The 26280-nt window shown below is 37.9% G+C and overlaps 1 protein-coding gene across 1 annotated transcript in view; it reads right to left on the bottom strand.

Annotated features, from left to right (window-relative positions):
* The window catches only part of Gpm6a (glycoprotein M6A), a 273902-nt gene that overhangs the window by 228175 nt on the left and 19447 nt on the right, over positions 1-26280 (bottom strand). The gene's annotated exons all lie outside the window — the stretch shown is intronic.

Genomic DNA, 26280 nt, shown 5'->3' with positions numbered 1-26280 from the left:
AGGGTGATTAACTGGTTCAAAGGCATCTAGAAGACCAATATGTGAAATAATTAGTGTGAAATTCTAGTTCAAAGTACAATTGAATTCAAGAGGACTATTCTATAATTACATGTTTGAAAAATAAATACTGTGAAGCATGAGATGTATGGCATTGGCTACCAAGGGCAGAACCATGAGTTTAATCCCTAATATTATAAAATGAGTAAATAATGAATACTATAAATATTACAATATAGGTCAAGAAGTGACCAAGGTGAAATGTATTTTTTATAAACTTCCTAAAGCACAGGGTGAATCAAAACAATTATTTTGAAGGATGAGGAGATAGCTTGGTGGTTAATAGTGCTATTCATTCAGAGGACCAAGGTTTGATTCCCACCACCCACATTAGATGCATGCCTCCAGTTTCAGGAGATATGATATGTTCTTCTGGGCTACACAAGTATGGCACTCATATGCCCAAAACCGTACTCCCCATATACATATTCATATGATTAAGAATTAAAACTAATAATAGCTTTGAATAAAATTTTGAAGAGACCTGAATAAAAATATAAAATTTCTTTAAACTCAATCTTGTCTGGGACAACCAAAAATTTGTGAGGAAATACACCACTTACGATTATTATAACTGATTGAAAAAATTCCATATGTGAGTGTCTTTTCTGTAATAGCCATAAGAATATTGAAGTCAATAACAAACACAATGCTGTTAAATCTTGTTATTGGAGAAAAATAAAGACAATAAAAATTTTCTATGATGTTAAATAAAATTTCCAGATTTATAAGATATAAAGCAGTAGATTAAATGCATATGCTAATTCTTTTAAAAACACCAAAGCAATTCATCAGACATGTGGTGCTCAACACTTGAAGCTAGCAGTCATAAAAACAACCTTACTTACATGTCTACCCTTATAATATTAAAACAACCACAATCTTAGTTGGTCACCAATATTTTCATAGTGTTTCAGAGTAAATTGGAATTTTAGAGCATCATGCAGCTTTAAATTTCCTGTAAAAAGTTAGTTGGCCTAAACAAAATATTTGAATGGTGGCATTCACCTCAAAATTCTAAATGCTAACCAATAAAGAAAAAAAAAAAACAAAACAGGGAAAAAGTTCCAAGTTTAGGAAACTGGCGTTCATTCAGATGAAGGGCTTTTTTTGTTCTACCATGTAGCATTAGGTTATAAACTATAATTATATTTGAAATGTATTTTCAAAGCTACTGCTGGTGAAAGCCATGAAGCAGTTTTCAAATTCTACTTTCAAATTTGTTTCCAGAGTAGCGTAGAAAACTAAAGGGCTGAAAATGTAGTCCAGAGAGCTCTCATTCCTCCTCCTACTTCGACCAGAAAGATAAATTTCCACAGATCCCGGGGTTTCTGGTCACTGTGAACATATTAGCAGTCCGCTACCCCAAATCCAAGTCATATCTTCAAAAGACATGTGACATCTGCCAACACCTGCAGGTCCACTTTTGCTGCACTGCCAATGCTCCCAAAGGCAGACATGGCTTACAGTGAAGGAAATTTTGATTTCATCTGACAATCACAGTTTCTTGCTGGGGCCCTTACCAAAAGCTATTCTAATTCCACGTCAAACAAGAGAACCAAGATTTCTTCTTCTCATATGGAGACTGAATTTCACATGCCTGTAAGTGTGATAAATCACTGAAGAGTGTAATTAGTGTCTGAATATATAATAAACTTGATTGGGATAACAGCTTTTAAAATGAAAGTCTTCTGTAATGTATTGTTGAAAACACCTTCTAGTTGTTATGCAGGGTAGATGGAAGAAAATTCAGTCTTTCTACAAAATATGTTCAAGAAACATGACTGAAATAAAATCCAGAAGAAATGAGTGAATGTTTCAGTCTGAGAAATGACAGATGTTTATATATATGCTTATTAGGATATACAACACATAAATATATAAAATTTAAGTATATATTCAAATATAAAAATGACTAATTAAAAGAAATACTGAAAATTAATATATAAATGTTAAAAAGAAATACAAATACAACTGTAAAAATAAGTCCTTTCAAATGATTGGCATTTCTGTACCAAATGATTTCATTTGCTTTTGGTTATATACTCAGTGATGGATCATGTAGTACTTCCACATTTATTTTATGTTAGCAAAAGACATGTTGTTTTTCATAATAGCTATACTATTTTGCATTTCTACCAACAGTGTATTAAACTTTCCTTTTTTCCACAGCTTTGCCAGAATTTATATTTTGTCTTTTTCAATAATGAATTCTAACCAGAATGAGATGATTTCATAGTTTGTTGTTTAAAAAGTGAGTATAAGCAATAATATTGTACTGCATAATTTAAGATAGTGAAAACAAAGAATTTTAAGACTTCTCATTATTAAGAAATGATGAATGTTTGAAATTATCAGTAACTTCAGTTCAGTTGATTAATGCACAATGTGCAGATGTACTTAAAGATGTATGATGATTGAAGATGAAGTCAGGAAATCATATAATTTACCAGAGCTGCCTATCTTCATATTTTATAAACAATGTTTCACTCTTCATAATACATTGTTTAATATTCTATGTCTGATAAGAGCTCACAAGACAGCTATTTGAGATGTTGAAAAAAATTACATGCTTGCCATTGAATAAACTGTAATCTAAAAATTTTTCTGTACTCACAAATGTACAAACCCCTACATATTTATTACATCAGTAACTAGAGCACTTTAAGAAGAAAATGCACATCATATTATTTTTAAAACTCTGTCTTAGTTGCCTATAGTTTTTTGCTGAAGAAATAGCGCTCCCCAAGCCCAGTTGGTTATCTAGTGTCAAGTGGTTAAACCTTCAGTGCTAAAATCATGTATATACAAGAATATGTTATGCACTGGCTGGTAGTAACACATGTCTTTAATCCCAGCATTCCAGCTCTCAGGAGGCAGAGGTAGGCAGATCTCTGTGAGTTTGAGGCAAGCCTGATCTACAGAGCAAGTTCTAGGACAGCCAGGGTTACAAAGAAAAACCCTGTCTCAAAAAAGAAACAAGGCTATTTGTCCCTGTGCCTCTCCATTCTTGGTCTCAACAATTCACGATCTTACAGTCCCTCCTCTTTCTCGACAACTGGACTCCTGGAGCTCCACCTGGGGTCTGGCTGAGGATCTCTGCATCCACTTCCATCAGTTATTGGATGAGAGTTCCAGCACAATAGGTAGGGTGTTTGGCCAAACGAATGGAAGCACATCAATTATGAACCAAAGGCTGTGGAGCCCCTAGCTGGATCAGGCCCTCTGGATAAGTGAGACAATTGAATAGCTTCAACTGTTTGGGAGGCATCCAGGCTGTGGGACCTGGACCTGTCCTTAGTGCATGAGCTGATTGTTTGGAACCTTGGGCTTACACAGGGACACTTTGCTCAGCCTGGAAACAGGGGACTGGACCTGCCTGTAGGAGATGGGAATGGAGGGGAGGGGATGGGAGGAAGGTGGGGGCAGGAGGGGGAGGTCAAGGGAACCCATGGCTGATGTGTAGAATTAAAACACAAATATAATTTTAAAAAAGTTAAAAAAAGAAACAAGGCAAAACAAAAACAACAAAATCACATTATGCAGACTGAGCAGGATTCTATCTATCTATCATCTATCTATCATCTAGAAGAAGGAAGAGGAGGAGGAGAAGGAAGAGGAGGAGGAGGAGAAAGGGGGAAGGGAGGAGGAGGGGGAGGAGGAGGAGGAGGAGGAGGAGGAGGAGGAGAAGAAGAAGAAGAAGAAGAAGAGGAAGAGGAAGAGGAAGAGGAAGAGGAAGAGGAAGAGATGCAGAGGCCAAGCATTTGAGATCATGCCAGGACAAGGTGGTACAGGGGAGTACTTGGATGGAGGAAAGGGAAATGAGAAAATGATAATAATTATATTTTAATTTCACAAATAACTAAAAACATACCAAAAAACTTGTATTTGCAAGCTCGATAAAATAGAACAATTTCTTAAAATGTATAATCTATTAAAAACTAACATGTAAGGAAAACATGATAATCTAAGTAGATCTACACTATGGACTGGATGTTTATATGTTATAAAAACTCATATGTAAAAACTCATATGTAGTGGGTAGCCATTCCAGCCTTGGCCTGGAAGTTCCAACCCCCATTGAGGCTTTGGTAATGGTCACGCCCACAAGGTGGGGCTGAGGGAGGACGCTGAAGACCTAGGATCAAGAGGAGAGGCCTCTCTTGGTTCCAGGACACTGGACCCTGGAGGTAGATCGAGCAGAGTTATCCAGAGAACACCACCAGACTGTGCCATACCTTTGCCAGACCCTACAACCTGTCCCTTCATTTGTAAGTTACCCCACAAAATAAACCTCCCTTTTAACTACGTGGAGTGGCCTTAATAATTTCACCAATATCTGGCGCCCAATGTTCGTGGTACGAATTTGCAGAAAAAGCTGCTTGCCTGTGGCCTTGAGGGCCCAACTCAGGCCTGAGCTACACTCAGCCAGTTGTGGTGGCACACGCTGGTAGGATTTACTGAGGAAGGCAGAGGCAGAAGGATCCCGAGTTGAGGCCAGTGCCTAGGAGGCTTGCTAAGGAGAAGTTTCGTCCCAGACCCAGCCACAGTGGCAGTGGAACCATGGAGGCATTGGCTGCTGCTCCGAGTTGCAAGCTGCTTCTCATCCTGTTGGTGACTTGCAGTGATGCTGCTACCTGGGATGAAGTATTTACTACTACTTGTTCAGAGAAGAATTGCCAGGATCATCATGTTACAAGAGAGCATCGACAAAGGTCAGTTTGGAAACATTTGGCAAGACAAATGGTGGGGAGAAATTGCTGTTATGATAGTCTCTTCTAGGGAAGAATGTTTATGGTTCGAGAGACAGATATTTATCAGACTGTGATTACTCCAAACCACAGAGAAGGCAAAAAAAAAAAAAAAAAAGGGAACCATGACCATGCCTAACAGCAACTTTGGAATCTTCAAAAGGATAACACAATCCCACAACTATGATTTCACATGGACTATGATAGAGCCATTTAGCTGATTAATACCATGGAAAGATTGACTTTGGACTACAAACTGATTAGGACAATGTGAGATGGCTAGCTGAGATGATCCAGCCTGACAGAGTACTTGAACAAGGACTTGAAACAAGCCCTGCACTTTCTCATTATGCAGAGCTGGACAAATGATACAGGCCTTGACAACCCAAAAATAGAGTTTTTGTTTAAAAAAAGAAAAAGGAGAATATAAATACGAAGTAGATCACTAAATCTACCCTGAGAAAAAAGATAAAGAAATAATAGGATAAATGGGTAGATCATTGAATCTACACTAAAAAGAAAAACTGAAAGATATAAAAATGACAAAAGGTAGATTATTAAAACTTTTATGAAAAGATAAAAGAGAGAATATAAATATGATAAGAAAAAAGGTCAATTATTGAATCTACATTTAAAAAGGAACTACTTGTTTTAAATAGGATAAGTAATGAAATTTATTTTTGCCTGAGTTTATCAAATGTTACTGGACTGGACATTGTTATATATATAATGGAGTTTTTCACCTGAATCTGTCAAATGTTAATGGACTAGACATCATTAATGTAATCTTGACTGTGTATATTGTATATACTTATTGGATATGATTTTTCTTGTATTAGTTATAACCTTTTTTAAATTTTAGACAAAAAAGGGGAAATGTGGTGGTATTGTGTTCCCCACAATATTGTGCACCCTAATAAACTTATCTGGAGTCAGAGAACAGACAGCCACTAGATACAGAGCCACAAATGGTGGCTAGAAAATGGGAAGAGTAAGCCATAGCAGAAGTTGGGCAGTGGTGGTACACACGTTTAATCCCAGCACTTGAGAGGCAGAGCTAGGTGGATCTCTGTGTGTTCAAGGATACAGCCAGCATGGAGGTGCATGAGATCCAGCCTTTAATCCCAGGGAGAGACAGCAGAAAGAGAAAGATTATATAAGGTGTGAAGACCAGAAACTAAAAGCATTTAGCTAGAAGCATTTGGCTGATTAAACATTCAGGCTTTGGAGCAGCACAGTTCAGCTGAGATTCATGTGGAGGAGGACTCAGAAGCTTCCAGTCTGAGGAAACAGGATCACCTGAGGAACTAGCAAGGTGAAATAGCTGTGGCTTGTTCTGCTTCTCTGATCTTCCAGCATTTGCCCCAATAACTGGCCTTGGGTTTGATTTTATTAATAAGAACTTTTAAGATTCCTACTACATATGTAGGAATATGTCAAAAATCTACTGATAATATTGTATGAGACACTTTGGAAGAGTTTGCCAGATCCTACCGAGTTGAAGACATTCATACCAGAGGTCTAGCAAACATGCTCCTTGGTGTTTATCGACGGGAATTAGAAAGCCATGACTACATAAAGACCTGTATGTGCATGTTTATAGAATCTGATTTGCATCTGTGGAAATATGAAAGCGCAGAAATGCTCTTTGATAGATGATTGTATACACAAATGTACACCATGCAATGCAGCAGTCTACATCAAAGTAGTAAAAAGTGACAGAGGACCTCTACATGTCTATTTTAAACTGAAATAGCCAACACAGACAGGCTAGACACTCTCTACTCACAAATACTTCTCATCCTAGAAATCAAAAAACTATAGAGACAACATCAAATTCAGTGGTTCCAGAGTCCATTTTTTTTTTTCAAAGTGGGCTGAGGGACACAGGGAAAACATGTGATATGTTGCTATGCTGGTAGATAAGCCTTTACACATTTGTCATGATCTTCAGACTGTGCAATATAAAGAATGGACCTTACTGTAACTTGTGGGTCTCTCCTTAGTGAGGATGTGTGAACCCTGGCCCATCAGTTTCCCCGGAATACACACTGACGCAGGATGTAAGGGATACTGAAAATCAGAGTTGGAGAGGACGGGCCAAACAGGACCTCTCGTACTTCCTGCTCAGCCTTTCTGTGAACTGAAACTAAAAATCTTCTTTGAATAAAAATAATGCCTACCCTTTATTGAAATGATACAGAACAATGTACAATAAAGGTTGCAGATGAGCAACCAGTAACCTTGGAATGGATGTCTTACATTACTTTTGTTTACACAGCCAATTCCACAGTGTCCTGTGGATGTGATTGTTCTTTAAAACACAATGATACTAAAATATTGCACCATGTCCTTCCTTTCTAGTTCCTTTTTGTATTTTCCTTTTTCATCAAAGAAACATTTTCCTGCTAAAAAGCATTTGGCAAATTCTCTGGAAATAAAAATAAAGTGACCATTCACTTTGTCACCTCATAATAAACATGTTTGTTTTCACAGGAAATCCATTTTTTTTTGGCATTTATGAACATGTACCAGATTTCTGTTTTACTGCAAAGGAGGAAATAGAAGGTTGAAGGTCACACTGTTGTATAGGGAGCGTAGGGACCAACTGGCAGTCAAACAGCAACATTTCAGAGACACAATAGTGAAGAAAATAAGGAATTCATGTCACATGAAGAAAAAGTTCCAGTAAACTTTTACAACAAACTGGGTAATATAGAATTTTGTGCATCCTATGTGTGTATGTGTGTGTGTCATAGCTCTTGGTAGATGTGTATGTTTATGAATGTACATTTGTGTCCTTTTACAAATATTAAAAAAATACAGAGCTATATGGAATATACAGCAAAGAACTCAGTGTAGTTCTTTTTTCTAGAAATTCTTTAGAAGCTTATGATTCTTTTAGTCAAGTGAGAACTAAAGGGTCATATACAGGGTTTGAGAGTTTAGAGCAATCCTATGTAAAATCAAGAAAAAAGAGGAGGCAATAGAAGAAAGCCTTATCTTCAAGGCCATAAGAAATATCTTGTGCTTAAGTAAAGGCAAAACCCAGCAACACTCCTGTGCCACTGTTCCCACGGAAACGAAGAAGCTGTTGGAAGACTGGATTTCCTGATGGCTATGTCCCCAGTGCCCACCAAATGTCAGCTTCACCTGATACTCACAGCCCCACCAGCCCCACTTTTCCGATTAAAGAACACAGGCGGCAATACAAAGAAGCAAGCCAGTGTGACGTGAGATCCTGCCATGGACCAGCACGGGACACTCCTGGGAATTCAGTCAAAACTTGCAACAACAATACAGTCTCAGTTAGAAATGTAAAGGATACAGACCCCAGGAAGGGTCCAGTTCCCAGGAACGTCTACTTCTTTGCAGTATCAACCACTCTGACGTTTTGCTCAGTCAGTCATATATTCTCACATCGACCTTGTGGAGATTTTCTATAACCCTGATTTCATCATGACTTGGATTAAAATTGTTCAGTGCCCAGTTCCCACTGTTGCTTAACTCCCAAGAATCAGGTCATTCAAGTCCACACTGAGACATGTTTCCTTACTATTTCCCGTATAAAACAAAACAGCCCCAAACAGTGCCAGTTAGTGACACCTGCAAGGCCTGTAGTTTCTGCTCATCACAACCCTATTTTTGAGTCATATTTATTTTCAAAAACTCAAATATAGCAACTATCTAATACACCTTAACCATTTTATGAATGCGTTTTTCTTTGTAATAAGCCTCTTTCTTCTCATTCATGTCCAGATGAGAATCAGGTACATTGCTGAGGAATCATAGACCACATCTCCCATTTCTTAACCTATCTTCTTCCTCTCCTTTATATTTCTTTTCAACTTGAGTCTGGGCCTCTCCCAGGAGAGAAAGAAGAAATCAAAGTAGAAGGCACCAAAGTAGCCTCCCAGAGAGTCAAACAAGACTAGAGGAAGGAGAAGGGAAGAGAAAAGAAGGTGGGGGAAAACACTTGTCTTTGTCTTTCTGGTAGTTTCTATCCTATACTGAAGTCTCTGAAACAAAATGCTTAGTGTGCTTTTCCAGAAAAATGCAAGTAGGGTAGAGGTAGCAGGAAAGTTACAAATGAGATGGATGTAATCAGCCAATACTGTAGCATTTGGTTTTTATAAACAGAAACCAGTAAGAACAAAAAGGAATTTTGCGAATGTAAGCTATGGGTTATCTTGCCTTTGGGAGGGTGGAAACAGCTATTTCCTTGGCATGACACAGCTGCCCCTCTGCTGGGGCATGCAGCTGAGTACATTGTTCTCTGCTGTCTACTTAATAAGTATTTCCAGTCAGAAGACAGTCATGTGCAGTGCATTTGACCCAAGTTCTCCCAAGGTGGTGCTGCTGGTCAGTCTCCCCTTCTCTCCACATGGTGATACTTTGCATGTTTTGGGGGCACCCACACAGAGGGATTGGGATCCATCCCTGGGGCATGAGCAGGCTTTCGGGAGCCCAGTGCCTGTGGTGTGACACCTTAAGCAGCCTTGATGCAGTGGAGAGTGGCTTGGACCTGCCTAGACTCAGTGTGTGAAGCTCTGCTGACTCCCCATGGGAGACCTTGATTTGGGGGATGTGGGGATGCGGGTGGCTTGGAAGGGAGGGCTGCAGGGGGTGGAGGGAGGAGGAGGGATCTATGTGTGGTATGTAGAGTGAGTAGAAAATTTCTTAAGAAAAATGAAAAAAATAATTTATCATTTATTGGTCAGTGCAAAGAACCCTGGGGTAGCTCTGGAAGTTGCAAAAATAGCAAAATGTTTTTGGACTTGTATCAGATTTAGCTATTAAGAAACACCAGATTTTTTTTTGTTTTGTATTTTTCTTTTGTTGTAAATGTATTCAGAAATAAAATGATATGGTAGAATATCTTCATGAAAATGATTGTATTTTGCTCAGAAGTTATCCATTTGCTTAAAATAAGCACACTATTGACCATTTAACCCATGTCACTATTATAAGCCTCATAAAAACAACAACAAAATTATAAATAAGAAGTTTAAAATTTAATATTAAATGTGAATTTTCTTACTTTCAAAGTTTCTTACCTTACCAATGATCATTTTGAATGTTCTTTGGAATTTTTATGATTGAAAAGTATGTATTAACACATATTTTTAAAATTACATGAAAGGGAATTTTTAAAAGTCTCCCTATGACTCTAGGTAGCCTAAGATGTGAGAATTGGAGTACATTCTTATATCTAGAGAAATGTAGCCATAGATTTTTAGATATTTAATGTAATCACTATAGCTCACAAATTTTGAACAAGTAGCTGTGAAAATCTAAAACACTTGAGGATGCCAAATTCCTCTAGTATCCATGTTTTTCTAAAAGATAAGAGCAAATATTTATTTACACATTAGCTTTACTTACTATTGATCTACCAGGACCTGAATTGCAGACTCAAAATGTCTAGACTGAAATTTTCCCTAATGTGTTCTGTCCATGTTGGAAGAACATAGAGTACAAAAGAATCGTCAAACGATTGACTGTTCCAAAGTGAAGTTTTAGTTGGAGCTCTGGGACTGAAACCATGGTATTTGTCTATAAACACTCCTCTGGAAACTCATCAGGAGTTTCTAAGCTCAGGTATTATCATCATGCAATGCAGGATTACTAAACAGTTCTGAACCATTGGTTCCATCTTACTGAATGGAAAAAATACTCAGTTAGGCCAGATATGATGATGCATATGTGTAATTCCAGGACTAGAGAAGCTAAACCAGGAAGATTACAAAGTTGAGGCCAGCCTGGGCTTCCTACAGAAAAACTGTCTGAAAAGGAAAAGGGGCAGGGTGGTCTAATGTGAACCTGATGTGATCACTGTTGTAAGAGTTTGTGTCAACATTTCAAAACTTTTCTTCAAAATTTATAAACAAGAAAATGAAAATAGTTACCAAAGAAAGATAGCAGCAAGAAACCTCTGTGTTCCTGTGGATACTCAGGAGTGCAGTAAGAAGAGTCTATGAGAGAAAGTAGATCTTACTGACTTTGGTCATCCACATAAGTTACATCAAATGAGTGGCCCTCAGGCTCTATACAATAAAGAAAGAAGCTTTGGGTGAAGGTAATCAAAAATCACTTAAAGAACTAGAATCCAGAGCCTTCTTACATACCCTATACTCTAAAATTTAGAGGGAATGCTCTTTGTTGATATAGAGAAAATAGACTACTATAAGACACTATCAGCCTCTTTATCTCTTGATATTTATTTTCCCTGTTTTGCACCTTTACTTAAAGTATTCCTTCTTTCTCTGTTTTGACACAGTCATCAGCATTCTTATCTAAAGTTTCCTTCCTTGATTATGAAGGGAAAATTACTCTTCAGCTGTAGTAAAATATATATATAATAATTTTACCATCTTTATATGTGGGCAACTTTGAGAGCAAAGGGCCTTGAGCAGTATTATGCATGCCATGGTTACCCACTGTTAGTGAACATGCACAGAAGATGACATGACTGTCAGATATGACTTAATATTTTCACAGTATGCTTGCAGAAACAAAGCCCATGCATAACACATAATACTCACTTCACAAAACTGAAAAACACAAATAGGGAGGTAAAGAACTCCATGAGACAAAATTAAGAAGACTCAATTCTATGTGCATTTTCACCTCCATAGGAAAGCAATAAGCAGAAAGCCTTGAGACATTACATGTCCATGTTTGGTCCTTATACCTAATGCAATCCACTAAGACAGGATGTATATAAAATGGAAAGGTTAATCTTGAAAATAGAATATGAATCAAGAAATTATTTAGATTTCATCCAATCCCCAATCCCCAATCCCCAAATGAACTTCCCAAAGCTTCAAAATATGATTTGGGGGCTTATATGGCTATGGTTTTCTGTAGGCTTGTCTTACCAAAGACATGGCTCCTTTGATGTGGTCAAATTACAAATTTGCAGGAAGCCTACAAATTATCAGAGGCAAAATGAGGTAATTAAAAGGGTCATCTAAATAATTAAAATGAATTTGACTCAATCATACACACTAATGAAATCTTGGGATGGGATGAATAAATGAAATTTTCAGTGACTCCCAAACCACACTGCAAATGGTAATTGCAGGTTTAAAAAAAAATGACTCATTACTCTTCAGACCATCTGTACTGAAAGCACATTAAAGAGGTTTGATTCACCTCCTCTGTTTACTCTATGGGTGGAGATGATAGTTAGCAGGGAATTCGATGAGGAAGGGCTGGGAACATGAAACATCCCTGTGTCTCCCAATCTTATCATCCAATCAATTACTACTCCTGTTCACACCTTAACCGGATCCACATTTCCAAATTTAATAAATAATCAAGAGATACTTCACACCAATTGTTTTCACTGGCTTTATTACTTTATGATTTTTAACTTATCATGAGAAGTTTAATAGCAATTTGTCCTATTGAAATATCATCTCAAGTAGATTGTTGTTTGTTTCTTTCATGATCAGCTATTACATGATATTTTGTTCAATCACCCATACATATTTAGTTCCCCGAATAGCATTTATTAACAGCATGACTTTGCCAGGTGGTAGCACACACCTTTAATCCCAGCACTCAGGAGGCAGAACCAGGTTGATCTCAGTAAATTCAAAGCCAGCCTGATCTACAGAATGAATTTCAGGACAGGCTGCAAAGCTACACAGAGAAACCCTGTCTCAGAAAAATAAATAAATAAATAATAAAAATAAAAAACAGGGAAAAAACAAAACAGCATAGCTTTGTCTTCTCTCTGATCTTAAAGCTGTTCAACATGACCACAAAGCCATGGACACTACAGATAGCCCCCATATACCTCTCCCAACACACAAACACTCTTCTTTACTCACCTGTCAATTTAACCCATTTTATACTCTGTAAAGTCCAAAATCTCCCACCTCTTTACACTGTCTTCACACTTGACTTTCCTCTATTATCCAGCCGATCCACCCTGCATCTTCTTCTCCCCACATAATGGATTCCACTTGTAAGTCTTTCCAAATATCTGAGTCCCATCTCATAAACTGGCCAAAGATCTGTTCCCAGAAACTCTTGGTCAACAAAGGAACTAACACCTTAAGCTCCACCTTCCAGATCACATGTCTTCAATCCAAATGTAGGTATCAAGGTTACTAATATATTGCTCTTGTATAAATTCCATTCTTTGGTTTGCAACTGTCTATTCGTATCTCTCCCCATTCGCCTATGAATATTTTTAGCTTTGATAGACAGGATGAACATTTTGTTCTCTCTCTCTCTCTCTCTCTCTCTCTCTCTCTCTCTCTCTCTCTGTGTGTGTGTGTGTGTGTGTGTGTGTGTGTGTGTGTGTGTGTGTGTGTATGCACATGCATGCATGTATACCACCACCTTTATTGGGGTGCCTTCCTGGGCCAGAAGAAGGTGTCAATCCTCTGGAGCTGATGTCATCCAACATGTGGGTGCTGGGAACCAAATATGTGTGGGGGTGCTGGCCAAGGAAGCAGGTAGGTTAACTTCAGATCTACACCCCACCCTCATCCAAATTCAATCTCCCAGACACATCCCTGTCTCTGTAGCTGAATGCCTGCTGTGGCCTTCCCCTCCTCTCTACCCTCATCTCTGGCAGGTCATGAAGATTTTCTCCTCCAACCTTCTTTCCCACTCATTCTCTTATCCCAGCCCACAACTCCAGCAGGCATTCTCTGGAAACAACCAGCCAAGCATGCCAGAAAAGCAAGTGGGCCAGCTCAGCAGGAAAAGGTAAACTTCAGATCTTCAATCTCCCTCCTCTCTTCCATATCAAATTCCCTAGTCCCTTCCCCAGCCCTGGAGCAGACTACCTGTTGTGGCATCTCCTCACTCTCTGCCCCCATTCCTAGGGGACTAAGCAAATACTGGTGGAAGACCCTGCTTTCCTCCCTCCCCCACACCCTTTCAGGCATTTCCCTCAAGTCCTACCTAATTCCTAACTGTCAGCTCCCAACACCTAATAAACACATTTTACCCAGAACCCCCAGTGGCCACAAATATCAGGATCCCAGAGGACTTTCCTACCAGTAACACACATCCATCACACACTCTTAAGAACCATAGAGGGGAGAAACCAGGAAACGAAACATCTACACAAAAAAGACAAGACAAGATAACAGTACGTAAAATTACAACCTTCCCAAACTCAAATGCCTAGATGCCAGCATAAAAACACAACAGCAAGGACAATATGTCTCCACCTCAGTCCTGCAACCCTATTACAGCAGGCCCTCAGTATTGTGACATAGCTGAAGAACAAAACAAAGACCTAAAAATAGCCTTTATGAATACAGTAGAGGTCCTTAAAGAGGAAATGAATAAATCACACTTTAAAAAACCTATGAAAACACAGACAAATAGTAGATGTAAATGAATAATAACATTTCAATGTTATTTGAATGAATATGGAAGCATAATATGGAAATGAGGAAGAAATGAATATGGAAGCAGAAATGAATGTGGAAGCAGAATAAAACAATACAGAGGGATATATGGAAATGAAAAATTTAGGAACATGTACAGGAATCTTGGAGGCAAGCCTCACCAACAGAATACAAGAGGTGCAAGACAGAATCTCAGGCAATGAAGATACAATAGAAGAAATGGATACCTCAGTAAAGAAAATGTTAAATATGAAAGACTGCAGGCAGGCACAAAACATCCAGAAAATCTGGGCTGTTGTGAAAAGACCAAATCTAAGAATAATAGGCATAGGGGAAGGTGAAAGGAACTCCTGTCAAAGGCACAGAGAACATTTTCAACAAAATTATAGAAAAGTTCCTTAACCAAGAGAAGGGGGTGCCTATCAAGGTACAAGAAGCATACAGAACTCCAAATAGATCAGACCTGAAAAGAAATTCCTCTTGACAAATAGCGATCAAAAAACTAAATGTACAGAACAAAGAAAGAATATTAGGAGCTGCAAAGGGAAAAGATTATGTAGCATATAACAACAGACCTATTATAATAACATCTGTTGGTCTAAAGTTCATAAGTTCCCATTAGCTTGGTCAGTGAGTTTCCCCATTGGATCTTGATGCCCCTTGCTCATAGAATCCCTCTTCCCTCTCTTCAACTGGGCTTCTGGAGCTCAGCCTGGTGCTTGGCTGTGGATCTCTGCATCTGCTTCCATCAGTTACTAGATGAAGGCTCTATGATGACAGTTAAGGTATTCACAAATCTGATTACCAGGGTAGGCCAGCTCAGGAACCCTTAGTGAGTATTTACAAAGTTAACAAATAATTAGAATTGGGGTACTCCACAACAATATCTGGAGCATGCATGGGACTAGACTAGGCACTCGGCATAAGCGAGACAGTTGTAGCTTGGTCTATTTAAGGGGCCCCTGACAGTGGGAATAGGATCCATCCCTGGTGCATGACCTGGCATTTGGAGCCCATTACCTATAATGGGACACTTTGCACAGGCTTGGTGCAGGGGGGGAAGGGGGCTTGGACCTGCCTCAACTGAATGTACCAGGCTCTGCTGACTCCCCATGGGAGGCCTTACCTTTTTGGAGGAGGTGGTAGGGGATAGGCTGGCAGGGGAGGCTGGGGGAGTAACAGGAGGATGGATAAGAGGGGGATATGTGGTTGTTATATAAAATGAATAAAAATTTTTCTTAATAATAAAAAATAATAATAACATTTGACTTCTCAATGGAGATGCTAAAAGCCAGAAGGCCTGGGCAGAAGTTCTATAGACCACAGATGGCATACCAGACTTCTATACCCAGCAAAATTCTCAATAAGAAAAGATATGGAAAATAAGACATTCCATGATAAAAACCACATGAATACAGTATCTGTCTTTAAATCCAGCCCCTACAGAAGGTACTAGAAGGAAAACACCAACCTATAGAGGTTAACTATGCCCAAGAAAACACAAGAAATAATTACAGACTATCAAACCAAAAGAGGGGAAACACACACACACACACTATCACAATAACAAAATAACAGGAATCAATAAACACTGCTCATTGATATCTCTCAACATCAATCATTTCAATTTTCCAATAAAGAGACACAACTAAGAGAATTGTTGTGAAAACAGGAATCATTTTTCTGCTGCATCCTGTAAACATACCAAGGATAGACCTAAGGGTAACAGGAAAGAAAAGGATATTCTAAGAAGAAGGACCTAAGAAACATGCTAGTGTAGCCATTTTAATATCTGACAAAATATTAGACTTCAAACCAAAATTAACCAGAACAGATAGGGAAGGACACTAGATACTTATCAAAGAAAAAATCCACCAAAGGGACATTGTGAGTATTAACATCTATGCACCAAACACAAGGGCACCAAGTTCATAAAAGAAACACTACTACAACTTAAATTACACATTCATCCTCACACACTAATAGTGGGAAACTTCAGTACCTGACTCTCACCAATGGACACAGGTCATCCAGACAAAAACTTAATAGAGAAATGCTGAAGCTGACTGAAGTTATAAACCCAAATGAACATAACAGGTATTTGCAGAACAGTTCAGCCAAATACAAAAGAATATACTTCTTATCAGCACCTCTTGGAACTTTTTCTACAAAATAGACCACTGCAGGATTTATCACCATCCCTGGTTTCAATTGAACTACAGAACTATAGTAATAAAACCATCATGGTATTGTCACAAAAAGCAGACATATTGATCAATGGAATCAAATTGAAGACTCAGACATAAATTCACACACACACACACACACACACACACACACACACACACACACACACCTATGGACACCTGTTTTTTGTTTGTTTTTTTTTATAAAGAAATCAACAAATAGTGCTGCCCAAACTGGACTGCTGTGGGATGTCCTGTATGTTGTGAACATATGTTGCTGTGATTGATTGATTAATAAAATACTGATTGGCCAGTAGCCAGTCAGGAAGTATAGGTGGGACAAGCAGAGAAGAGAATTCTGGGAACAGGAAGGCTGAGTCAGGAGACGCTGCCAGCCTCTGCCATGAGTACTAACATGTAAGATACTGGTAAATCACAAGCCATGTGGCAAGGTATAGATTTATAGAAATGGATTAATTTAAGATAATAGAACTAGATAATAAGAAGCCTGCCACGGCCATACAGTTTGTAAGCAATATAAGTCTCTGTGTGTTTACTTGGTTGGGTCTGAGCAGCTGCAGAACTGGCAGGTAAGAGAGATTTGTTCTGACTGTGGGCCAGGCAGGACTGGAGAAAACTCCAGCTACACTGGACAGTTGCATGTAGAAGAATCCAAATGGATCCATACTTACCACCCTGCAAAAAACACAACTCTATGTGGATTGAAGACCTCAACATGAAACCAAATACACTGAACCTGACAGAAGAAAAAATGGGGAGGAGCATTGAAGTCATTGGCACAGAAAAGGATTTACTGAACAGAATACCTTTATCACAGGTACTAAGATCAACAATTAATAAATGGAACCTCATAAAACTGAAAAGCATCTGTAAGGCTAAGGATACCATCATTTGGACAAAGCAGCAGCCTACAGAGTTGGGAAAGAGTTTTACCAACTACATATCTGATAGAGAGATAATATCCAAAACATATAAAGAATTTGAAAAGCAGATTATAAGAAAACAAATAACCCAATTAAAAATGGGATACAGATACTTAAGAGATGATTCAGTGGTTAAGAGCACTGGCTGCTCTTCCAAATGACCTGTGTTCAAATCCCCAAAGCCTATGGCAGGTCACAACTGTCTGTAATTCCAGTTCTAGGGGGATCTGACCCCTTTATATAGGGACATATGCTGGCCAAAAAACCAAAGTGCATAAAATACAAATAAATTTTAAAAATGGGGTACAGATCTAAACAGAATTCTCAATAGAGGAAACTCAAATGTCTGACAAATACTTAAACAAATGTAAATCAAAACTATTTTGAGATTTCATCATATACCCATCAGAATTGCTAACATCAATAAAACAAGTGACAGCTCATGCTGGTGAGGATGTGGATTGCTGGTGAGAATGTAAACTTGTACAACCACTATGGAAACCAGTGTGGTGTGTCCTCAGAAAGTTAGGAATCAGTCTATCTCAAGATCCAGCTATATCACTCTTGGGCACATACCCAAAGGATGCCTCATGCTCCACAGAGACACTTTCTCAACCATGTTCATTGTGGCTGTATTCATAATAGCCAGATACTGGAAACAACCTAGATGTCCCTCAACAAATGAATGGGTAATAAGTATGTGGTAAATTTACACAACGGAATACTACTTAACAGTTGAAAATGAAATCATGAAAGTTGCAGGTAAATGGTTGGAACTGGAAAAAAAATCATCCTGAGTAACCCAGGATCAGAAAGACAAATATGATATGTATTTGCCTATCTGTAGATATTAGCTGTTAAGTCAAGGATAACCAAATTACAAGTCCATACAAACCAGAGAAGTTAGGTAAAGAGCAAGGAAATGGACCAGGGAAAGGGACAGACAGATCTCCCTCAGAAAGGTAAATAGAAGAGACAGTTATGGATGGATGAGAAGGGGCCAGGAATGGGAGGATCAGGTGGGGAGGGGGAAGGAAGAGAGATTAAGTGAGGGATATAGGGAGAGACATCTAAAATTAAGGGCAATTTGATGGGCAGCATGAAAATCTAATACAGTAGAAACTTCCAAAATATATACATAGATGAAGGCAATCTAAATAAAATTGCCAAATAATGGGGCAGACAGACAGAGTCCCCAGCTGGACATTACTTGTCACCAAATGTAGCTTCCAATTCCAGGGATGGGTTACATCTAATTAAGTTGCTCAACAAAGAGGTCTAATTCGAACCCCCAAATAAACCAGGCTGTTACCAAGACTATAGATTGTTTTCCACAAACTTATAAGAAGGCCCTATTGCTGCAGCCAATGCCTTCAGAACTCATTGAACTTGGAGGAGTTGAAGTGGTACTGACATGAAGCCTTCAGCCCCACATTCTAGTGTCTGTGGTCTAGGAAGCTACTCTGAATGCTACCAGAAGAGAATCACAAAACTAGGCACAAACCTTTTGGTTTATTGTGGCGTCTTGCCAGTAAGATATGCTAGTGCAATGGTGACGGAAAGCTGGTGGCACAAAATAGCCAACCAATATCTGATTTGTCTTAAGACCCACTCCACACGATGAAACCCATGCCTGGCACCGCTTGAATGACAGAGAACCTGAGACTAGATAGTCCAGGGACCTAGGGTAAAACCAAATACTTCAGTTCTGCTAAAAGGATGTAGCGATAAAATATTCCTAATGACATTCTGCTATACTCATAGATCAGTGCCTTGCTCAGTCATCATCAAAGATGCTTCCTCCTGCAGTAAATGGGAACAAATACAGAGCCCCACAACCAAACAATATGCAGAGAGTGAGAAGCCTTGGGACCCTCATCCCTACATGGGATGTCTGCACCAAATCCCTCCACTCAGGGCTGAGCAAACTCTGTGGAAGAGGAGGCAGAAAGAGTTTAAGAGGCAGAGGGGATGGAGGACATCCAAGGAAACACAGCCCAGTAATGCATCAGGTTCTACTCACATATGAACTCACAGAGACTGAGGTAGCATTTACTTGCATTAAGTCTGCATCAGGTAGGGTCCTGGAGCTGAAAGGAGAAACGCACAAACGCCCTCACCCCTGGCCGAGAAGCTATCTTCAATTGATAACCACTTGAAAATGAAAAATTCATTTCCTCCAAGAGAGTCTCACTGGGGAAACAAACTACTCTTAAAGGTAGGCTGCAAGTCCAGCAGTAGATGGCCAACACAACACAAAGTCATGGCATCTTTGGGAGCAACCTTGTCTCTTAATGCAGTGTCAGGGCTTCATTTTTAAATACTTTGTTTCATTTTTTTTTCTTCTCTCTTTTTACCCTACATGTCCTTTGGGTCTATGCTATAGTTTAGTATTTTATGGGATTCTTGTATGTGCATAGACCTGAGTCTCTTGGACCTTTTTCTTCTGTTTATTTGTTTTGTCCTACCCCAATGTCTTAGTTTTATCATATTATAGTATATCATATTGTATCATATTGTTATCCCTTAGAAGCCTGTCTGATTTCTAACTAGAGACAGAGTGAGGGTTTATCTGGATGGGAGCAGATTGGAGAAGAAATGGGAGAAGAGGGAGGGAAAACCACGTGTGTGTGTGTGTGTGTGTGTGTGTGTGTGTGTGTGTGTGTGTGTGTATCATGCCCTTTTTAAACAAGAAGACTTATTAATCAAAGTTTTAAAACATAAACTCATAGTTTGGGAGAGAAAATATACTTAATTAGTTATTTAACCAAATTGTTTATAAGGTATACTTTAAAAGTGGCAAGATAACTTCTATGCAAAGGGCACTAGGTTCCTTTAAAAAGCATTCTTATTTGCTATCTTATATAAGATGCTCTTTCCAACACCATGGGACTAGATGTTGTAAAACTCTATTTTATGCTAGAAATTAAAATTAAGCCATTTTGATTGAAAACACAAATAGGCTTGCTTCTAATTCAAACCTAACATCCAATTTTAATATCCATTAAATAATATTTTACACTAGTTCTTCTGCCAAAATTTTATCCTTCACTATATTGAATTCAGTATTGGTTCAAACATGTAGCCATTCCAGCCAGTTTCCTAGTGTTAAACTTGTCCTTCCTGCTTCTTGTAGGGTTTGGTTAAAAAAAAAAGAAAGAAAGAAAGAAAATGCACTATATCACCAATTCAGAACCAACCAGAGATACGATATATATTCATGCAATGAGGGTTCCATAGACTTGTCTTTGTGCAATGGCTACATATGAGGATGGTGATCTAATAGCACACTTTACCTACGAAACCCTGCCATGTGTCTGGAAGAAGGCAATCACATGGAGACTTATTTAAGATGAAAATAACTCACATAGAGAATTCAGCTCATAGACTTTGAGTGAAACACATAAGTTAATAATAAATAAGTAGAAGAGCCTACATTGGAACAAAAAGACATAATTAACGAGTTAAAAAATAAAACAAATGGGCTGGAGAGATGGCTCAGAGGTTAAGAGCACTGATTGCTCTTCCAGAGGTTCTGAGTTCAATTCCCAGCAACCACATTGTGCCTCACAACCATCTGTAATGAGATCTGGTGCCCTCTTCTGTATACATAATGAGTAAATAAATCTTTGAAAAAAAAACATATGACATCCCATATTCCTTAATACATCTGGAGATAAGCAGACATCTATTTACATAACTAAAACCTTGGAAACTGCATGATTCTTTAAAATTATTTTAAAAATTCTAAAGGTGACTTGTGCTACTAACTCTTGGTGAAATAAAGTTAAAATGCTAAAATAATATTTCATTTTGAATAAATTATTTGTAATAATTCAAAAAATCTATTTTAGAACAGTTTAAATTCTGAAATTTTAAGAAACATTCACATTTAAGAAAAAATTTGTCAAAGATATATTTCATAATATTCAAATATATTTCATAATAATAAAATTTCACTGAACTATCAGACTTTTTATGCCCAATTGAAAGAAACACCATTTGTGGAAAAATCAATGTTCATACCTTTAATATTCCTAAAATTTCTGAAAGGCCTATTACCAACAACTGTCCTTTGGTAATTCATCCATGGCAGTTTTCTGGGGCTATTTTCTAAACCTCATTTTCAAATCTCAAGTAAACACATGAGACTGGAATTCTAAACTTCCTTGGCCTTCCAAGAGGCTACTATTTGATTAAATTTGGTTCACAGATTGCGGTAGATACATCATTTCAGAGCTGAGTGATGAAACCACCATGAATTCCCCTTTTTTCTCTTTTTTCTTGTTTACCATATGAAAAATCCTGAAGTTTGATGATGATACTAACCAAGAGTGTCATTTCTCCACAACTTGCCTCAGTAAACCTTACCTATAATCACACTGAGCTTTGGCTTAAAAGAGAAAGAGATCATATTGTGCAAGCCATGAATTTTTGGGTTTGTTATGTCTTTCCAGCAGTAGGTTGATCTTGAATCATTGAATAGTACAGTAGTAGAAGACACAAGAGTTTAACTCAGATGTCTCCAACCATAGGTTCATATTAGGTTCAAATACTGAGCTCTTAAAAAAATACCAAAGTCTAGATATTATGGAAATATGTCAGTTCGTATAGTACTTGTCATGCATGCATGAAGCTCTGAATCAAATCCCGTAGAAAATGTTTGTCTGGGTTTAGAACTGCAGTCACAGTGCTGGGGAGATGGAGACAGGGAGATTTCTGGGGCTTGCTGGCCTGCCCAGCCAGAATGCTGAGCCCCAGTTCACTGAAAGACCCAATTTCAAAACAAAAGGTGGAGGTTAGTCAAGGAAGACACTGGAGGTTGACCTCAGTTCTTTCTGAACACACGGGTGCTTCTCCCTCCCCAATGTGCACATGCCTTCATGAACTACCACCAACCCAAACATGCAATGACCCTAGTGTCTAATTCACACATTCTCCATCTTTGCTGCATATTGGATACCAGTTATGAGCTCTTCAAATTCTAGTGTCTGGACATTCATATAAATCAACTGGAGCTGGGTCTGTGTGAGAGAGCAAAGGATCTGGTTTCAAAAGTTCTCCAGTTGATTCTGATGTGCAGTAAGAAGTGGGAACCCCTACTAGCCTTAGCCTATATACTGAATCCCACTAGAGATGGTGTCAAACCTAGTACATTATCTAGTTCATCAGAGCCTATGTAAAGTATGAAACTGTCAACTCAGGTCAAAAATAGCACACCTGAAACACAGAACTATGGTAGAAAAAAATGCTCCAATATCTATTTTAAGCTCTCCCAATAAATTTGCCCTTAACTTACAGCAGACATCAGTCTTCCCTTAAATAAAATATTAATATGGTCAGAGTCAATGGTTTGTGTAGATGTGAGGTAGATCACTGAATCTACTCTGAGGGAAAAGATAAAGAAATAATAGGATAAATGGGTAGAACATTGAATCTACTCTAAAAAGAGAAAGAGAAAGATGACAAAAGGTAGATTACTGAATCTTTATGAAAAGAAAAGAGAGAGAATATGGATATGATAAGATAAAAAGGGAGATTATGGAATCTACTTTTAAAAAGGAAGTACTTGTTTTAAATAGGATAAGTAATGAAATTTTTTTTGCCTGAGTTTATCAAATGTTACTGGACTGGACATTGTTAATATATATAATGGAGTTTTTATCTGAATTTGTCAAATGTTAATGGACTAGACATTGTTAATGTAATTCTTGACTGTATATGTTGTATATACTCATTAGATAGTTTTTCTTGTATTAGTTATAACCTTTTTTTAATTTTAGACAAAAACAGGGTAAATGTGGTGGGTATTGTTTTCCCTGAAATATTGTGTGTTCCCCGAAATAAACATATCTGGGGTCAGAGAACAGACAGCCACTAGAAAAAAGCCAAAAATGGTGGCTAGAAAATGGGAAGAGTAAGCCATAACAGAAATTGGGCAGTGGTGGTGCACGCCTTTAATCCCAGCACTTAGGAGGCAGAGCTATTGGATCTCTGAGTTCAAGGTCACTTTAGAAACAGCTAAGCATGGTGACCCACGCCTTTAATCCCAGAAACCTAACTTTAATCCCAGGGAGTGGGGGCAGAAAGAGAAAGGTATATAAGGCGTGAGGACCAGGAACTAAAGGAGTAAAGCATGTAGTTAGTTAAGCATTTGGTTAAGCATTTTGGCTGGATAAGCATTTAGGTTTTGGAGCAGCACAGTTCAGCTGAGAGCCATTGGGTTGAGGACTCAGAAGCTTCCAGCCTGAGGAAACAGGATCAACTGAGGAACTAGCAAGGTGAGATAGCTGTGGCTTGTTCTGCTTCTCTGATCTTCCAGCAATCACCCCAATAACTGGCCTCAGGTTTGATTTTATTAATAAGAACTTCTAACCATTCCTGCTACAGGTTTGAAGAAAATTTTGCCCTTAACTTTCCCTAAGAAACAACTTCCACAATAATATGAACACAATAGTTTTATGAAATATTAGTTTACAAACAGGAAAAACTCCCTTAATCCTATTTTAATATCAAGAACTGAGGATTTGTTTTCAAGCTAGCACTAAATTATACTGCTGTATATTTAATCAAAACATCACATATGAGGTTATTTAAACTCATTTTCCATATGCTGTAGGATAAGCAGAATGTACACATAAATGGAGTCAATTATTCTGTTCTTAAGAACAGCATCCTAATTCCAAACCAAGATCAAAAGCAAACATCCATCCCATTAAACCCCTGCTTCTGCAGGCCCTGAGTTATTAATGTCACTCGAATAAAATTGGAACTATAAAAGAATTTCAGAGGCAAATACAAGGGGAAGAGAATGAATTTTACCTCATATATCCTGCTGAAAATTAAGTAATTGATTGTCCAATCAATATACTATAAATAGTTTTACTGTATTTGCATTGTTAATTCAAAATCAAGCACAAATAATAGAAACTAGGAATCTCGGTAGTAGTAATGCTATTACCCTCAATGCAATATTAATAGCATTGCTGGTAATGCTATAAAAGCCATCTGCTTCTTGTCTTCAGAATGGAAGAGCTGCTCCTGGTAGGTGCATATAGTGGCTATGTGATTTCCCACTTTAGCTATAATCAGCTGTACTATTTCAACAAGTAATAAAACTTACAGAGCTCAGTTTTAAGCATCTATCATTGTCTGTATACTAGATGAGATGATTTCAATATGTTTAGATGGTTATAAATATAATGCCAGTACCTGAACCCCAGAAACACAGCAATTTCTTCTGCTTTCTGAAACAGGTCCTATTATTATCTTTCATATGTGTGAGATTGATTTCCACTAACTGAAACATTCTAGCAAATGTATAAATGTTCTGTCAAACTAATTTGAAGATCTTAAACTTATCATTGAATTTGTTGGAAGGGATATAATAATAATTGTTCTAATGGGTAAAATGCAGAAACAAGACAGCATTTTCACATTTCAATAAAAATGGCATATAAAATATTTAAGCCAGAAATAGCTTCAGTGAAGTTACTCCTGGAAAAGATGACATATCAGGTCTCAAGAGTTAGAATCCACAGACTCCCTCTCAATCAGAATGCCAGTACACCAGCCAAAGAACTCGATTTTTTTTTTTTTTAGCATTTACTATTCAAAAGGTGGTCATCTTTTAAATCACTTCAAAAGTAATCTATTTTTACTATAAGATAAACTGAATATGTTATTTACTTCTTATTTATTAAGATGAATGAAAGATGATTGTAATTGAAAGAAGTTTACAGAAATTCTCTCTTCTATTGTGTCTAATATAGTTAACAGATTTCATACAATAGATGAAACTAGAAACAGAAGGAAAAATTGTTAAAGACATAGAAGTGTACACAGAAAATTTTTCTGGAAGTAACTTTTAATCTATCAAAAACTTAGAAAAGTCATTTTTGTTTTGGCATTGTTACTTTAAATAATATAAAATGACTAACAATTGTGGCTTATACCACTCAACATCAACCAAAGGTAATACCTAGTCATATTTGCTTCTGTTTGATCTGGTTTTTTTTTGCTGGGATATTACTTTGTTGAACTGTAAACCCCACCCTTTGTACAGTCCAGTTCTATGACTTATGTTGTGTACAGTAATGTGAGCCCCACCAGAGTGAAGATATGGAACATCTTTCCCCAAAAATTGCCTTATGTTTGTATAATCACCTTGTTTCTAGCCTCTGCTAGTCACTGATGTATCATTTATCATTAAAAAGTTGCTTTTCTAGGATGTCACAGAAGTTGGTTGATAGCCTTGACTATCTGGCCATTTTTATTTAACATATATCTGAGATTTACCCAGGACATGTTATGAGTAATTTCTTCCTTTTTACTGTTGAGTAGAATTTCTTTGCATGGCAGCCACAAAGTTTATCTATTTACCAGTCCAAGGACACTTAGGATTGTTTTCCAATTCTAAATGGCTATGAGTAAAACTATTGCAAACATTTTTCTAAGATTTTGAATGAAGACACTATTCACTTCAGACACGGTGCCCAGATGTCCTGAGCTGGAACTGATTTGAAAACCTCTTCTTTGAGAACATGTCCCACATAGTAACAGAAGGCACCCTTCAAGCTTACAAAGGAGGGAAGCAATGAGCAGTCCTACCCAGCTGTGATGTCTATGAACCACAACAAAGACCAGCACAGTAACTCTAAGGGTGCAGTAATGGCATGCATACTTGGGCAGCAACCAGCAACTCCTCAGTTGTAATTAAGACCCACTGTTCTACAAGAAAGAAGTCATATTTGGTACTGGAAACCTAGCCAAATACCAGGGCTAGTAAAGTCAAGGCAGGTAGCACATACCTGTAATTGATTTTTTTTTTTTTTACTCTTTGCCTCTTTTGGGGACCCACCACCCAGATCCCAAATAAATCGAATATGGAGTCTTATTCTTACTTATGAATGCCCGACCTTAGCTTAGCTTGTTTCTAGCCAGGTTTTCTTAACTTAAA

The sequence above is a fragment of the Onychomys torridus genome, chromosome 17 (assembly GCF_903995425.1).
Source record: "Onychomys torridus chromosome 17, mOncTor1.1, whole genome shotgun sequence".
Classification (NCBI taxonomy): domain Eukaryota; kingdom Metazoa; phylum Chordata; class Mammalia; order Rodentia; family Cricetidae; genus Onychomys; species Onychomys torridus.
Note: the sequence above shows the minus strand (reverse complement) of the source record. Positions and strands in the feature narration are given on the sequence as shown.